The sequence below is a fragment of the Procambarus clarkii genome, unplaced genomic scaffold, assembly GCF_040958095.1.
Source record: "Procambarus clarkii isolate CNS0578487 unplaced genomic scaffold, FALCON_Pclarkii_2.0 HiC_scaffold_95, whole genome shotgun sequence".
Taxonomy (NCBI): domain Eukaryota; kingdom Metazoa; phylum Arthropoda; class Malacostraca; order Decapoda; family Cambaridae; genus Procambarus; species Procambarus clarkii.
This window is the reverse complement of record NW_027189128.1, coordinates 504,053-520,000: the sequence shown is the minus strand read 5'-3', so window position 1 is coordinate 520,000 and position 15,948 is coordinate 504,053. Positions and strand designations below refer to the sequence as shown.

At 44.3% G+C, this 15,948-nt stretch overlaps 1 long non-coding RNA gene across 2 annotated transcripts in view; it reads right to left on the bottom strand.

Moving 5' to 3' along the window:
- LOC138360114 (uncharacterized) overlaps window positions 1-10,932 on the bottom strand; it is an 18,657-nt gene extending 7,725 nt beyond the window's left edge. Inside the window, exon 1 of one of the 2 annotated variants that reach the window (XR_011226207.1) lies at window positions 10,873-10,932. This is a non-coding gene — a long non-coding RNA (uncharacterized lncRNA). Of the gene's footprint in view, window positions 1-4,640; window positions 4,748-10,872 lie in introns of those variants that run through there. The other variant, XR_011226208.1, reaches the window with a different exon arrangement.
- Window positions 10,933-15,948: the final 5,016 nt, after the last annotated feature.

Here is a 15,948-nt window from a genome sequence, read left to right as displayed (position 1 = left end):
ACAACAAAGGGTAAGATCATCGACATAGAGAGCGGAGAAGACACCAGAAGGAATAGAGGAAAGAATACCATTGAGGGCAACCAGAAAAAGAGTAGTGCTCAGAACACTACCCTGGGGCACACCTTCGTATTGCTGAAAAGAGGGAGACAGAGCGGTACCAAGGCGCACCCGAAAGGAACGACGAGAGAGGAAGCTGCGGAGAAAGAGAGGGAGATGACCACGAAGGCCAAAAGAATGAAGTTGAGATAGGATATGATAACGCCAAGTGGTGTCGTAAGCCTTTTCTAGGTCAAAAAGGACGGCAACAACGGAGGTCTTCGCAGCAAAAGCAGTACGAATATAGACCTCCAAGTTCACCAGGACATCTGTCGTGCTGCGGCACTTGCGGAAACCAAATTGAGAAGGGGAGAGGAGGTGATGGTGTTCCAGGAACCACATCAGACGAACGTTAACCATACGTTCAAAGAGTTTGCAGACACAACTTGTGAGAGCAATAGGGCGAAAGTCCTTAGGGGAAGTACCCATAGACCCCGGTTTGCGAACAGGGAGGACAACGGCATCGAGCCAGTCCTCAGGGACTGACGACGACTCCCAGATCCGATTATACAGACTCAGTAAATACTGAGACGTGCTCGGAGGGAGATGGCGAAGCATCTCATAATGAATACCATCGGAGCCCGCCGCCGTAGAACCGCAGAGGGCCAGGGCAGAACGAAGTTCAGAGAGAGAGAAGGGATCATTATAGGGAAGCTGAAGATGAGTGCAGAAATCTAAAGGACGAGACTCAAGGACAGGTTTCCGAAGAAGGAAAGATTGGGGAAGATGAAGACCAGAGCTAACAGAAGAAAAGTGGGAACCCAGTTCGGAAGCGACCTGCAACGGGTCCGCCACAAGAGTATCATGGAGGTGAAGGACCGGTGAAACATCGGGAACGAACTTACCCGCTATCTTGCGGATACGCTTCCAGATCTGGGCCAGAGGGGTTTCGGACGTAATTGTCGAGACATAAGATGCCCAACATTCACGTTTAGCCGTACGGATGGCCCTACGGGCCACCGCACTCGCTTTCCAAAAGAAAAGAAAAGAATCGGTCGTCTGCCTACGGCGGTGCTTCTTCCAGGCTGCACGCTTACAGCGGACAGCCCGAGCACAGTCCGCATTCCACCAGGGAACGCACTTCCGTGGACCCCGAGAGGAAGAGCGAGGAATAGAGCGGAGGGCAGCGTCGAAGACAGTGTCATGAAAAAGGAGGAGAGCGCGAGAGAGGGGCAGAAGGGAGAGGTCAGAGAGAGTAGCACTGAGGGAAAATAGGGTCCAGTCCGCCTTAGCAAACTGCCACCTAGGGAAAGAGAGGGAAGGGCGAAAAGAGAAAAAGGAAACAAGGATGGGGAAATGATCACTTCCATGGAGGTCATCAAGAACCTGCCACGTGAAATCTAAGTAAAGAGAAGAAGAGCAGAGAGAAAGATCAAGACAAGAAAGGGTGCGAGTTCGAGAGTCCAAATGAGTGGGCTCACCAGAATTCAGAAGAGACAGGGAAGAAGAGAGGAGAAACGGCTCAAGGAGGCGACCCCGGGTATTCGTCAGAACGTCACCCCAAAGAGAATGACGACAATTGAAATCACCCAGCAGGAGCACAGGCTCCGGCAAGGAGTCTAGGAGGTGTTTCAAATCAGGAAGAGAGAGCGGGACACTCGGGGGGAGATAAATGGAACAAACTGTGTACCATTTCCCCACAAAGATACGAGCAGCAGAACAATGGAGAGGCGAAGGAAAAAGTAAAGGAACAAAGGGAACATCAGCCCGAATCAAGAGAGCAGAAGAATTAGAAGCCCCAGCAATGGCTGGGGGGGGGGAGAGAAAGGAATAGCCACGAAAACGACCAGGACGAGCACCAAGCATTGGCTCCTGGAGACAGACACAAAGGGGCGAAAACCGCGAAACCAGAAGTTGGAGTACGAGGAAATTGGCGTAATAACCTCGAACGTTCCATTGAAGAATGGACAACGACGAGAAGAGAAAGGACAAAAACAGAGAACAAGGAAGAAACAAAGGCGAAAGACCAACAGAGCACGTTAAAGAATATCAGGGTCGGGATCAGGGTCAGCAAAGTCAGGGTTAGGGGGCATGGGTAAACTGAGCAAAGACGGAGGGAAGGAAACGGGAGAACAGATCAGAGGTGGGCGGGCAGGGTCCGGAGGAGGAGGAGGAGGAGGAGGAAGAGGAGGAGACAACGGAGAGGAGCAGTCAAGGACAGCAGCAGGAAGAGGGGGAGTAGAAAGAGAGGAGCGCACCCCAGCAAGAGCAGCAACCGAAAGGGAAGCAGGGGCCAAAGAAACCTCCATAGCAGGAACAGGGGGCGCAAGCACTGAAACGGGAGGGGAAGGAGCAACAGAGCCAGAAGGAGGAGCTGAGGAAGAAAGCGAAGCCTTCTTACCCGCCGGGGAAGAGGAAGGAGAGGAGCCAGGCTTACGCTTCTGACTTAAAGAGACCGGTGTCCCAGCAACTACGTACCGGGCAACGGATTCCAGTGTCTCAACAGGAGAAGCCGAACGAGAGCACACACGACGGCCGCTAGGAGAGCGATGGACATCCGCCCGCACCGACAGGCGGCGGGGAGAGCCGATAGATGGAGGAAGAGGATGGGAAGGAGGATCGGAGGGGGACGAGGAAGAAGACACAGAAGACACGACAGACCGGGTAGAAGGAAGGGGAACCCCAGACAGAGGACCAGGAGGAGGATCCTTCGGGAGAGAACCCAAAGGGACAGAGGAGGGGGCAGTGGGCGCATCAGGGTCCAAGGCCCGGAAACGGTTGTGAGTCTGAGGAAGGCGGGAAGGACGAGGAGAGGAAGAGCGCAACACGCGAGCATAAGAGATATTAGCATAAGGCGGGAGCCGGCGAACCTGGCGCCTCGCCTCAGGAAAAGATAAACGCTCCCGGTGCTTCAAGTTGAGGACGGCTGCCTCAAGCTTGTAATGGACACACGCACGGGAGAAGGTAGGATGGGCCTCACCGCAGTTGAGGCAACGAGCCTGGGGAGAAGCGCACTCCGACTTAGAGTGACCTTCGCCACCACACAAAGGACAGAGAGAGACAGTCCCAGAGCAGCGGAGGGCACCATGCCCAAACCTCCAGCACTTGTTGCAGAGCCGAGGAGAAGGAATGTACTCCTGGACAGAGCACCTGGCACCAGCAAGAATGACAGAGGGTGGAAGGGTCCTACCATCAAAGGTAATCTTCACAACCCGGAGGGGTTGACGGCGACTACCACGAGGGGGACGAGTAAACGTGTCCACCTGGAGAATAGAATGGCCCTTTGCAGCGAGGATATGTCGAATATCGTCGTGGCAGTCGCGCAGGTCCCGAACACCGGTCGCAACATGGGGCGGGAGCAAAATAGTGCCAACACTGGCATTCAACTGAACGTTCTTCGAGACCCGAACGGGGGTCTCGCCAAGGCAGGATAAGGCAGCCAAGCGGGAAGCAGCATCCTGAGAAGGAGCAGCAACGACACGTGTACCGAGACGAGTGGGGTTGAAAGTAATGGAGGCATCCACGGAATCAATGAGATGTCGATGGAGGGAGAAATCGTCAGGAGGCGCAGAATCAAGAGGGAGGAGATCAAAATATTTGGCCCACGAAGCGGGACCAAACAAGGCTTGATAGGTAGCAGAACTGGAAGGAATCGAGCGAGGGCGGCCGTGACGAGGACGGCGGTAAGAACCCCCAGAGAGAGAGGGGTTAAAAGGCGCAGTAGTTACAACTAGAGAAGGAGCCGCGCCAGGGGACGAGGTAGTCACCACTGGGGGCTTGGGGCTCGACCCAACCACAGAGGAGGGAGGGGAGCCAGAGGAAGGAGTCGGAGAGGCCAAAGGAGGAGCAAGGTCGGGGCCCAATGCAGCGGAGGCTACAGAGCCCGGTCTTCCAATACGGACCGACTCGGGGGCTTGGTCGCCCACCCCACGAGCCTGAGAAGGTAAACCAGAAGAAGCCGAAGCAGGGGTAATCATCTTGACGAAAGAAAGAATTCACTCACGAATGTGCCCCCACACCCACCATGGAGCCACAATTAGAGGCAGGACACCCAACAAGAAGCTATCGCCGATCTTGTCGGGGCCTCCTAGGGGTGCGTCGCGAGTATACGCCCCACAAACGCCACCTTAAGAAACCGACAGTCCGTCGAGATCGGGTTCAGTGACGAAGTGGGGATTGACAATAAAAGGTTCCCCTCGCTCTCGACGTCGGGTACTGCAGTTCTACGGGTGCATGAGTATGCCTCCTCAAGCACCCGGGCGTCAAAATAGAAGAAGTCCAAGGGAAGAACCAGAACGAGCAAAAGGTCGGTAGGAAACGGCAAGCAGATAGGAGAAGAGGGGGGAGAAAAACGAAACAGAAGGAAAAGGAAAAGATGCCCAGCAGAATTGGAGAGGACGGCAGCAGGAGCACAAGGCTAGAAAAGGACAGAGGACTGTCCCAAGGAGCATCACACTCCGGCAGCCGCCCACTAAGCCCCCACACGGCGACAACGAGCTGAGCGGGGAGGGGGGAACGCCAGGCGAGTGTCCTACCACTACACCACCTGCTGCAATATTATTATAAAAGAAATATTACTTATTATAATCGTAAATACTAAATACCTGTTGTGTTGATTTACGGGCGACGATGATCGTGGGATCGGATGCGAGCCACAGGTGGCCTACACCATGCTTTCTAAGGCGTCCCTCATAACAAAAACAAATCCGTGCATTCATACACAAACAGAGATCCCGTGGTTATGCGAATACTTGCAATTCTTTTACTTAAAATAATAACAATTAGATTAATAATAATTAAAAATTTTTACTCAAGATTCATAAAAATCATTAATACTATTTTAAAAGAAGATTTATAAGACATCTAAAAACAGATATACAGACTTTGTGTGATATTTATTTCAACATAATATATTAATAGAATGTTGTAACTATTATTTTTAAATATTAGGTAGTTTCCAGCTACGTATATCGCATATAAACGTTGCAAAAAGATTTTAGACTGAATTAACACATTACACATTTATGGAGTAATTAACAACAAAACAATCTTTATTTTCATTGCAGAACATATATCAGAGCATACTAGTGACTCATACATTTAAAATAGTGTGATTTTTAAACAATTCGGTTGTAAACCCGCAGAACGGCCTACCCGCCAAAGACGTAACATAAGAAATGGTATATAATTCATTATTTTAAATTACATATATAATCATTAATAATATTCGGCAGCTATCGAGGTTCTCCATAGGTAAATTCCTGTACTCTAACAAGATGCTACTTGCTGTTTAGCTGTTTAAATTCTTGGAAAATTGTAATGACCGGCGACATAAAATATAACAATGAAATAATAGCAGGTAACTGTAGGTGAACGAAAAATTAAATTCCAAATTGATTAGATGTTTTTCTAAATATAAAGATCGATCTGAAGGAATTTTATGAATTATGGACTAATTAAACAAAAAAATAGGTAATTTTACTTGAAGAACAGATACCAGAGAATAGTTAGTGAGTACATTTATATTGTATAATGGGAGAAAGCCCCTGGTAGCCGCGAATTAAAATAACCACCTACATTAATTGATAACTAGGAAATAGTATCTGGAAACTTTATCTGAACGAAAACACAATACCAATTTGTTTAGATGTTTTTCTTAATATAAAGATCAACAGTAAGGAATCTTATTCATTATGGACAAATTAACAAAAAAAAACGATAATTTTCATTGAGGACCATATATTAGAGCATACTTAGTCACTTATATATTAAAAGTATTGTGTATTTTGAACCATTGGGGTTGTAAACAAACAGAACGGCCTACCCGAAAAGTCGTAACAAAATGTTGCATATGTTTGCTAATTTATTATTTGATAAATGATTATTATTAATTTACGACAACTATAGAGGTTTCCCATTAGTTAAATTACTGTAGTCTGACTAAATGCTACTACAAAACATATATAAATCCTGGGAAAGTCGCAATGACCAGCGACATTAAAGCATAGAGGGTTAAATAGTAACAGGCAACTGTCGGCGAACGAAAAATTCATTTCCAAATTTATTAGATGTTTTCCTAAATATAAAAGATCGATAGGCTGGAATTTTCTGGATTATGGCCTAATTAAGGCAAAAATATATATATTTTTACTTGAAGAACAAATATCAGAGCATAGTCAGTGAGTTATAGAATAATAAGAGTGTGGTATTTCATTGTATAACAAGAGATAGTCCATGGAAGCGAAAATAGACGTAGTTTTACACAAAATAACGTCCAAAAACAGCCGTAGAGTCAAACGGCAAATGTTGACGTTCTTTTTAAGAGGACAGGTTGGCAGACTAACCAGGCTGTAGTGGTTATGTGGGCCTGTGGGCCGTTCAAGCAACAGCCTGTTGAACCAAGTTATCATAAGTTGAGCCGGGCTTCAGGCCAGGCTCAGGGAAAAGAAGGACTCCCAAAACACTCCAGATGTGCCGGGGTGGAGGGATGTGCCAGGTCGTATGGATATGCCGGTGTTAGCTTTCAAATTGTAAGAAGGTTGGTGTATAGCCAATCCTGAGTCAGCTAGGCCTCTGACATTTCCCATACAGCGGCAGTGCCCGCTCTCAAATAGGGCGCACCAGTATCTCACAGACCTAGAGCTAGTAAGACCTCGGTGCTTCACATCTATCTTAGTTACTTTACTCAATAAAGTCCTTGTAGGGATCTACAGTGTGTACCTCTTCAGCAAACAAGCAAGAACGAATACTGGTACAAATACTGGTAGCAGCACTGGGATATCAGATTTTTTTTTTCTGAGCCAGAAACTCAAGTGGCCACCTATCCCATCACAGCAAAAGCCGCCACCCGCCACAGCTAAACTCATGCATCATATTGTACCAGTCCGGGGTCCTACCATCATCCACTGCTGTAGGTCAACGTTCTCATAAAGTTAGGCACGATATTTTGCAGCAAGCACAATTTCTCATCAGTGAGGGGAGAGGAGAATTCCCGCGCCAGCCATTTTGAATTTCAAGCGCCATTCTCGAACCTCCTGGGCCACCCACCACATGCCTTGTGTGTGCTCGTCTGTACTGTTCCAGCTAGTGTCATCGTCATCAACCATCGCCTCCGGCTCCAACTCATCTCCGGATGTGTTGTCCAGTTTTTTAATTAAGAACAATTCTGTGTTAACCTGCGGCTTGAACAGTTACGTCACCAGCCCCGCCACTACCATCGCTACTTCTCCATCACCCATTAGTGAACTTTGCCAAGATAGTGAGTGTCACCTGTGCTTTTCTTTGCCGTTATCATTGTAACATCATCGTCTCTGCAACATCGTCATTCCTTGTCAACTTCATCTTCACTCCTGTGTCATCAATCCAAGCTTCGTGTCACTACCGCAAGGTGCGCTACTGTCGCCCCACATATAAAAAAACCATCTGAGTATCTGCTCTACACACTTTGACTCCGTTCTCTTAATTGGCTACTGTTGAACTGCATATCCTGCACCCCCGAGTTAAGTAGATGATAGCTGGTACTTACTTTGGAATACAATAACAAGGTTTTAAGAGGGGAAATAACCCTGTATAGAATGTATTGCCACCTTCAGTGACTTGATAACAGAGGAGTTGGCTGCCCACCCCACACACAGCTTTTCTGTGGTGTTTTTCAACATTTCTTCTCCCAACAATTCCATTGAATATTATTAGCGATATACAGTATTTCAAGTACATTCTGATTAAGTGCATGAAGTAAAAAATAATTGTTTTCCAGCAGTAGGAAGTGTACTATATAATTTTTTTATACTCTTCAGACCTTAATTTGAAGTTAATTCTTTCAGTATTTTACATAAAATGTTACTTAAGTATGTTACCAATTTAAGTGTTCCACAAATTACTTGTGTTCTAGTATTTTTGCTTGCTAATTACAACAGTTGTTACAATATTGCAAAGTAATTCATTCTTTTCAAAAGTCCATTTGATTCAAACTTTTACTGGTCATATTCATACCATTTTGCAAATTTAATTTACAATTTAGTTTAATTTCCAATAGTGTGTTTTCCTAAGTACATTTTAAATTTTTTTTTTTGCCATTTACTTACTCGAGCCTAGTTTTGTCATTTATGAGTGTTGTGTTATACTGTATTTTGTAATTGTTCTTCTTATGCCTAGTGTGGCTAAATAAAATCTACATTCGCAAGTAAATTCCACTATAGTGACAATGTCTAACCCTGTTGCAGCTCTTTCTGACTCAAATGGAGCAGTTGCTCGTAATAATGTCCAGCGTTCAGTGCAGGAGATGGCTATTGCACTTTTGCTGGAGAATCTCACTTAATGGAATCATGGTTTAGCAAAGTTGAAGAGAAAGCCAAAGCTCATTTTTCCGAGTCTTCTGATGATGATTATTTAGCATTTGCTGGTCGTCTATGGGCAACACTAAAGGTGATGCACGTGTTGTTGTCGATGAGGAAGCCATTGTTAGCCTCCAGTCATGGACAGAATTTAAAAAAAATTCCCCCATCATTTTGTTAACAAAGGAGACCTGGACCCATAGGGATTAGTTAAGAAAATTGCTATTGCCACCATGCAACGTGGTGAATTGTATCATGCATTTACTAGCCGTCTAGAGCAGTATTTGTACTCTTTAGAGACTACGATGTTGAGTTCATCATAGGTGGATAAAATAAATCTCTGACCCCGGTGGCAATGGCTAAAATTATAGCTTTTGGGACATTAATGCATTTTGCCCCAGAACACACCAAACCTATCCTTGAACAGCAAAATTTTTAGTCTCAACACGAAATTGGGGAAGTGTTTGAGGCTATGAATGATGCTGCAGATAAATTACCTCCCCGAACTGCTCAACGTTTGATACCCTCTGACAATATAAATGTTATCTTCAGGTTATCTTGAGATGATTTCGGGGCTTTAGTGTCCTCGCGGCCCGGTCCTCTACCAGGCCTCCACCCCCAGGAAGCAGCCCGTGACAGCTGACTAACACCCAGGTACCTATTTTACTGCTAGGTAACAGGGGCATAGGGTGAAAGAAACTCTGCCCATTGTTTCTCGCCGGCGCTCGGGATCGAACACGGGACCACAGGATCACAAGTCCAGTGTGCTGTCCCCTCGGCCGACCGGCTCCCTTGTAGTAACAAGCCCTCTGCGACCTCCCAAAACTCACAAAATTATTGGTCGTTGTTACGGCCACTTATTGGCACTGTGATTGCTGATTGGCACCAACTGGTAAGCCATCAGCACCACCTTCTCTTTCCCGTCGTTCCGACGGGAAAGGCCCAATTTTCCTTTCTCAAGACCCAATTTTCCTTTCCCAATTTTCTCTTGACCAATCCAATGATGCTACTACTTTCTCGAAAGCGGCAAAGAACTTTGAGACTTCCTTTTCATGAAACTTAGGAACCATTTTAATGTTCCTCACTGGGTGGTAACTACTTGTTTCCCTCCTACCACCTGATCTTAGCACTTACAAGTCATGTTGTCATTCTTGCTCTTTTTCTTGTCTTTCTTGCTTTTCCCTTTCTTTCCTTTCTACTCTTTCCTTCTCTTTTTAGTCTTTCCTTCTCCTTTTCTTGTAATTCTAAACGCTTCATTTCCAATTTCTTCTCTTGTCTCTCTTTCTAGTTCTAACTTTTTCTCCTCTCTCTTTCAAAGTGCAGCTTTTTCTCTTCTCTCTCCCTTGCTTTCTCTTCTCTCTCTATCTAGTTCTAGCTTTTCCATTCTATTTCCCGATGGATTTCCAACTCACACATTTTTACAGTTAGTATACTTATATTCAGTTCACTCGTGTTACTCTTACCGTCACTTCCTTGGTCTTCCTTTACAGTGGTAGCCATACCACTTTCCTTTTTACTCTGTACCTCGCTTTCCTGCTTTTCGTCGGTCTTTAAGTGCTTATGGACCATCGAGAGGATCTCAACACGGGAATCCCGATCACTCACCTTCATCCCTAAATAAGCACTGATCAACACGAGTTCAGGCTTTCCCAGGTACTTCAGTTCTGACGGGCAGTCTTCCTGATTCAGGAATTCCTGAACATCATCCAGGATGTCGATGGTCTTTTTCTCTGCCATTTTACACTTTATGTTGTGCACGAGCACGCAACACTGCACTTAACACTCCACTTCCTAACACACACAAAAACGGAAAGGGGGAGTTATTCACAGGGGTTGCACTACTTTACCACTCCTAACAAACGCACTTGACAAGAGGTCGGATCCCGCTGGGGATGCCAATTATGTTACGGCCACTTAGGACTAGTAACCGGGTTCTTGATGTTGTAACATCTTTTATAGTATCCGACCCAAAGTCGGTAGTATGCTTTCAAGAAATGTTTGTATAGTGCAATAAAGAGAAAGCGGGATGAACAATACACTGTTCCCTTCACCAATGTATTTATACTTGCACCATTAAAAAATATGTGTTAGAATAAATAGATTATGACTACTCGTATATACAGTAGTGTCGCTTTCACGCAGGACACTACGGCGTTGGCAGTGTACACCAACTCCAGCGTTTGTACCGTCCAGTACCTTGTGCACGTGTACTGATAAACAGTGGCGAGTTCACCTTTTACATGGGCCAGTCCACTGACACAGTATCACGAGGTGCCTACATCCCACTCTCGCTCTCCAGCAACTCGCTCGCAGAGGACTTCAGCAACACGCTGATCAGAGTCACAAATAACGATATACAAGGGTAGCTAACCTCTGGCAGAAGCCACCAGCAACCTGCTAGCAGCACTTCACGATAGACACCTCACTGTCGTTCGTCACTCTCCTAAGCCAATCCCAGGGGTACGCCGCTCTAATACCAACACTGTGTATATTAGCAACTAACACTGCCCAGATCGACGGCGGCTAACTCAGTCTTCTTCCAGGACCAAGCTGGGAGTACGTGAACTGCCCAAGGTAAAACTGCCTTCCTCAGTACCACTGCCTCCACACGTCACTTCTGTGGACATGAAACGTCATCATTTAGATTGGACTGAACACTGAGGAAACCATGAGGTACTACTCATTCACTTGGGAGTTGACATTATGCTCTGTAGCACAACAGATGGCGCTGATTGTGACACGCCGTCCACCAGATGTCGTCCACGTCGACCTCTCTTTCTGACTAGGGCAGGAAACAGGAGCCATCAATCGCTGCCACGCCACCACCAATAGATGGCGTTGTCCACGTAGCATCCAATACCAGGGGAGTTTGAGTGCAGACTCATAGATGGCCCTGGAATTGCCATGCCACACTCAGACAATGGTGCCGATACCGTAACAGTCGCGGAATGGTCGTCGCCAGCAATCAAATACCCCTTATTGTGACTCCTCGTCTACACATGGTCCTTTAGTATCGGCCCCTAGTACATGGTAGCATTTTAAAAGTCTTCATAAATTTAGGTGCTGAAATAAATATTGTCAAGCAGGCAGCTCTTATAGATATTGCAAGTAAGCACTCTGTCACAGTAAGAAAGTCACCCCATATCTTTTCTGAGTTGTGTTTCTGGAAATAAAGTTACAGTCATAGGGGAAATCGACCTCCCACTCAAGTTAAAGGACATCACGATTTTTGTAACATGCTTAGTTGTCGACAGTATCCACTTTCCAGGTTATATATAACTGGGTTTGTACACCATGATGGATGAAAATATTGCATTGTTTCCCCATCGTTGGAATATCAGTATTAAGGACACGGTCATACCTTTATGTAGTATGTTTAGAATGGGTCATGAGTTCAACTGTTAGAGGGATTATGCTCATTTTGTCGACAGCCGACTTGCTAGCGTTGGTTTGTCAGATCCTTGCTGCAGTAGCATACCCGTGAAAACAGGTACTCACTTGAAGCATCGTAGTTGTGCAGTTGTTCAGGAGAATGAGAATCGAGACTTTCTGGACGGTGACGCCCTTAATGATTCTCGTTGTCTTGCACGCCTGGCAGCTTCTATCTCTGAAGACAGTGGTTCCACAGCTGCTGACACTGTGCTGCACACTCATTCTCTCACCAGAGAAGGAGTTTAGGTTCAGGGAGTGCCTGAGTTATTGGATGTCATTGCGGAAAGTGAAACGTGTAAAGTGAACGGTACGTTTGTTGAGCCCTCCTGGCACACAGTGCAGGATGGCACCCTCACATTGTATGTTGCAAACACTAGCAGTGCCGACATCCATCTCCAGTCTTGCACCCACGTTGTAGATTTAGCTCATTACTAATTACCAATGCGAATGGTGGATGATGTCTCCACGGAACACACTGTGTGTGTGCACTTAAATGTGCACTCAAGTGTCCCCACAGGAAAATGTGGATCACAGACAGGTGTAAGCACAACACCTCAGTCCTACTGATTTCCCTGTCTACTTGGCTCAACTTTTGAAAATTTTGAATAAAAATAGAATGTGTATTTTATTGTTCTACTAGGAGAAAAGTTGTAGCTCTACCAGGAGAAAAGTTGTAGCTCTGCCAGGAGAAAAGTTGTAGCTCTACCAGGAGAAAAGTTGTAGCTCTGGCAGGAGAAAAGTTGTAGCTCTACCAGGAGAAAAGTTGTAGCTCTGCCAGGAGAAAAGTTGTAGCTCTACCAGGAGAAAAGTTAGGTCTCACTCCACTTATTATGTATAAAATTCCCCTTGAGCAAGAAACTACACCAATTAATGTAAAAACTTACCATTTACTGCATTTGCAGAGAGCAGAAGATGATAAAATTATAGAGAAAATGTTAGAGTGATGTGACTGTATAATAGGTTAAGTAATAATTGTAATTACGAAGCAATAAGATGCTTATCTTAACATACTAAGAAGGTTAGGTAAGGTCGGTGTTTTCTATGAAGCTTTTCAAGGTAAACTAAAATAGTCACAATAAATTAGTATATCACATATGCACTTATTTAAAAGTCAATATTGACTGTAAGAAAGTGCGAGAACGGGTTGCATGAGTCAAATATTTTGCATGGAACGCTCCATTAATTCTTGTACCAAAGCGAGATGGAACATGGAGACCGGTAATCGACTACCGGAAGCTTAACAGAGAAACTATACCTAACCGTTTCCCCACTTCCAGTCTTAAAAGTTTTGTTGCAAAGCATAGGTCGTTACAAAGTACTCTCAACTTTAGATTTGTTGCAGGGAACCTGGCAAATCCCCCTTGATGAGGAAAGTTAACAGTTGACAGCCTTACTCCCAATGGTCATTTTCATTTCAAAAGAATGGCATTTGAACTGTGGAGTAGGCGAATAGCCTTTTCAAGGCTCATGGCAATCCAATTTCATAGACTGATAGGTAGTACTCTTCTGGTGTACCTTAATGATCTCATAATCATGTTGTAAGATGTTCAGACTCACTTGCACAACCTTGAGAAAGTATTTGCAAAGTTTGCAGAAGCAAATTTACAAATAAAACCCTCAAAGTGCTAAATTTTAAAGGAAAAGATAAATTTCTTAGGTCATACAGTCACCCCTTCAAGCATCACCTTGAATGAATAACAAATTTTTGCTGCCCGTGATTTTCCAACGCCTCGTACAGTACAAGCCGTGAGGCAGTTTACAGGTCTTGTAGGATTTTATCGTTCATTTATTGCTGGCTTTTCTATCATAGCCGCTCCACTTTACAGGTTACAAAGAAGAGATGAACACTCTGTTTGGGGAGAAGCCTGTCACGGGTGGGTGAGGGTGTCATGTATTTTAATGTTGTCTAGAGAAATAATGATTTTTCTTGAACCAAGGGGAATTCAAGGAGTAGGGAAAACAGCCGAGTAGATAAAGGACAAAGATTTATATATATAAGACACACTACATATTACATGGCATAAATTCTCTCCTTACAATTCAAGGTCATTCTGAAGGTAATAACATTGAATAATAATGTCCCAAATGGGCTCTGGTTTCCCTATGGCTCTTAGTCCAAAACAGGAACTGGGCACTCAGCCACCACACCTGTTAGCCGGAGACACACATATATAAATCTCTAGGAAACCTGGACTCTCTCAAAAAAAAACTGTTCAGACGACTGTCAGCATACTCTACCCTTCCTTGAAACCCTGTGAATACAACCCTGTGGCTTATCTGATTGTAAGGCCGGAGAAAACCCTCAGAAAACAAGGACCAGTCAGACAGATGGTGCTCTATGTCAGGTCAAAAATGGCATCCGTCCCTGTTGCGTCATTGCCCCTTAATACTCTATTCCTTAACATTTCCAATAATTTCCTTTATTGACTTCATTTATCATATTCTTCATACAGGTTTTTTCATTGAGTCCATTTTTCTTTCACATAGTTTTGCTATTCCAATACACGTTATTCCTAAACAATCTCCAGCTGAAGGATACAACTCTACTGGCAGTGTAATAATAGTCACTCGTGGCCCCCCTCCCCCTGCCATCTGCACATTTATTTCAACATTGTCAATAAACAGTTTATGGTATATGACAATTAATGAACATATTTACACAATAATATATACAATTCAGTGCACTGGTACAACCCTAAGTGACCCCAGGTTTTGGCAATCTAGAAAGTGCATCTGCTACTACATTTAATTTTCCAGGAATATGTTTGATGACCAGATAACTCCTGTAACAGTAAAGACCACCTTAATATACTCTGATTGGAATTCTTCATGCTAGCAATAAATGTTAAGGGGTTGTGGTCAGTAAATACTTCAACATTATTGGCTGATACATAAATGTCAACTTTTTTAACAGCTAGTAATAATGACAATGCCTCTTTCTCTACTGTGGAGTAATTCTGTTAACATTTGATAAACTTTTTAGAATAATAATGTATCCGATAATTAATACTATCATTATCCTCATGCATTAGTACAGAACCAGCACCTCAATTCGAAGCATCTATAAATGGTTTGAATGGCTTAGAGTAGTCAGGAGTTCTGATCTCCAGTGTAGCTAACACTGGACCAGATGACAACATTCCTTTTAATTTACTAAATTGCATCCTGACATTCCTGAGATCATCTAAACCTCTCATTTTTACATTGCAAGTTTGTCAAAGGACCTGCATATGTGCAACTTATATCTTAATAAGATTGTTAGTGTGTTTCTAACCTCATGGCCAAAAACTAATGAGTTGGGTGAACACCCCAGGGACTCCTGATAAATATCCCTCAATGCCATAAGCATCAGTGGAAGACCATCATCCCAGTTTCCATGCAACTGGTTCTCAGCATTTGCTTAAGGGTTTGGTGCATCCTTTCCAAAGCACTTTGGCTCTCAGGATCGTAAGTAGTGGATGTCTTATGGAGGATTTCAAACTCCCCACAAAACTGCTGAAAATCTTTGGAAGTAAAATTACCCCCCATTATCTGTCTGTATTACTTTTGATAAACCAAAAATAAAAAAAATCATTGTGTGCCTTACTACCACTTTCGTTGTAGCATTTCTCACAGGGAATGCCTCAGGAAAGTGTATAGTCTGACACATCATGAGATGATATACATATTACCACTCTTGGTTCTAGGCAATGGGCCTACTGCATCAACTATAATATGTGTAAAGGGTTCCTCAGCCACCACAATGGTTGTAAAGGGGCTTTTGGTATTACCAGGTTTGGTTTGCCAGTTTTTACACACACAGGACATTCATCACAATCCTGGATGACATCTTTCTTTCATCCAGGCCAAGTAAAATACTTGTTTTTTATTATATGTTTTTGCAATACCCCGATGACCGCCTATTGGTGAATCATGGGCTACGCTTAGCACCTTTTCTCTATAACCCCTCGGTAGGACTACTTGATTAACTACCTCCCAAGTGTGTAACACAGGTGAGCTCCTAGGTCTCCACTTCCGCATCAACATCTCTTTAGTGTAGTAATAAGTCATAGCCTCCGATTGTGCTTCTAGTTCAGTTACTGCCTTATTATGTAAGTCAATCAACGTAGGATCAGTTCTTTGCTGATAAATAAAATTTGATTTTGAT